This window comes from Pinus tabuliformis, chromosome Q (assembly GCF_031772625.1).
Source record: "Pinus tabuliformis cultivar Carrire ecotype Pingquan chromosome Q, CPIR1, whole genome shotgun sequence".
NCBI classification, from domain to species: domain Eukaryota; kingdom Viridiplantae; phylum Streptophyta; class Pinopsida; order Pinales; family Pinaceae; genus Pinus; species Pinus tabuliformis.
This window is the reverse complement of record NC_142296.1, coordinates 329,748,427-329,750,967: the sequence shown is the minus strand read 5'-3', so window position 1 is coordinate 329,750,967 and position 2,541 is coordinate 329,748,427.

Below are 2,541 nucleotides of genomic sequence, written 5' to 3'. Positions count from 1 at the left end.
ACCTAGTATGATGTGTAACCCTGTCCACCTGTCATAAAAGTTGAAATTTTACTCGTGTTAGTTAAAATAAATATTTTAAAAATAAAAAAATTAAATAACTATACAAAATATTTAAAGAATGTAGGTTCATAAAAAAATTTACACGTGAAGAAATTGGATCCCTCTCGGTTCATGTTAGACCCATATTTAAGATAAATCTATACTGATATTATCTAAAAATAAATATCCTTGCATTACAACTTTACACAAGATTATTAATACAGTCTCAAGATCTCCTAACAATCGCGCCACGATACAGAGATTCTCATTCATACAAAAATATGAGTATGACCAAGGATGATGATTTTCGCATAAATGCACATGGTTGATGTCAACCATGCCTTTCTCCTTGGTCATTTAAATTACTACCATCAACTCTAATGCAAATGTTAAATAATGCTTGTTTTAATATGAATCTGCGAACAAAGCATTGTACAGAGATATATTTATAAAATATCTCATATGAAATATATTTCTATGTTGGTAATTGGAAGAACATTTAAGATAATTTATCAAATAAAGCTAATGATACTCATAGTGCTATTTAGGTCCCATTAACTCTGTAGACTAGGGACAACTATTCGTTGATGGACTTCTTTGTTAGTGCAAAATTGCATTTGGTTAATTGTAGGTATACACGCTTTTATGTATTTTTGTCTTGAACTCTCTTAATTATGGGAGTAAACTAATTTATTAAAGTACGTTTAAACATGTTTAAATAAGCATATTTGATTAAACACAAGAATGATGTCCATTTCGATTTTACCCTAGTGATACTAATTGTATTTTTTTAAGAGCTTGTATATTTATAATGTTAAATAGAAGGTGTATAAAACTCCCCACAGTTTGAAACACAAGGGTTATCATTAACTCCCCTTTTTTAGAAAACTCTCCTAGGTTTGAAACTCAAGTGGTCATTGAGGTTTCAAACCAACACAAGAATGATGTCCATTTCGATTTTACCCTAGTGATGCTAATTGCATTTTTTTAAGAGCTTGTATATTTATAATGTTAAATAGAAGTTGTATAAAACTCCCCATGGTTTGAAACACAAGGGTTATCATTAACTCCCCGTTTTTAGAAAACTCTCCTAGGTTTGAAACTCAAGTGGTTATTGAGGTTTCAAACCAAAATCATGGGGCTCTTTTGTTCTTATTAAGTTACTTGGTCTCTTAAAAATAGTGTAGTTATTCTATTATGCAACGAAGGCTTTGATTTTGAGGGAAAATTTATAAAATTTGGGTATGTTAGACACCTAATTATCAAGGATTAGCCTCTCGTTCATATATAGGATATTGGATTTTTTGAGCGCTCCTGAGTATGACATGGTATCAAAGCTAAGTGCTCCTCTAGCAAAGCTTGCATCAACCCTCCTCAGGCATATATGGCGTGTTGATAGTTGTGTTGACGATGCACACTCTCCTCGTTCTGAACGACAATTGCACAAATTTTATATTAGCATTATTGTCACCCTATCATCGAGTGCATCCACGAAGAAAGGCATATGACTTGTTATTTGAACGTACATGTTGTGGCCATTACGAGCTCGGGCATTTCAGATCATTTGACCACGATCTCGACGGTGCTTGTGGCATTGCATGTAAGGACACACTTTCTTACGGCTAAGAACTTGTTTCTGTCCCAACGACATCAGGGCCTCAAATTCCGCCAATTCCGACCCGATCACGACCTCCGCCTCTGCAGTTATTCTCGAAGGTATGTTTATGCTGGGTCTGTCATGTTCTGTTCTATATTGTGCCATTATTACTTTCACTTGTAGCCATGCCGATTATACCGTCACCTTTTGCCCATCAGCAGCTAGTCTCTCTCCCAATTCCGAATTAATGCTTGGCTTGTTTGCTAGATGATGCTGCAACTACCGCCAGAGAAAACAAAAAATATGAGGGTCACGACTATAAGATCGAGCTTGACCCACGACAAAGGATCTATCTCAACTGGTTTTTGGCTCTCTCTGCTTTCAAATTGGCTGCTTTGGTTGATCTGGGTTCAAGCTTGAGTTTCAGCCATGGCAAATGATGTAATTGGTGTTTCTGTGGTTCTCTGAAGCTCTTTTTTATCTTCTAAATGGAACCAGACAAAACCGTTGAATTGTTCATATAATAAGCCTGAATTCAACTAAGTTTGTGAAGCTCTGCAAAATGCATTCTCTAAATTCCATAGTTGGCGTAGTTTTAATCGGTAAAGAAAACTAATTCCATAGTTGGCGTAGTTTAATCGGTAAAAACTAATTCCATAGTTGCATAGTTTAATCGGTAAAAACTAATTCCATGGTTGCGTAGTTTAATCGTTAAAGAAAACTGTGCAGAGTGGCTCAAAAAGATAAAAAGATCACTCATTGGACAAAGTTTGCGAAGGAGAAGCCACAAAAAACGCTGGGGACGAATTAGGATTACAAGTGAAGTTGAAAGAGGAAGGACCAACCAAGCTTACATCTTCCATAGATATTTCTATTTGGAAGAGGAAGGACAAGAAAACTTTTGT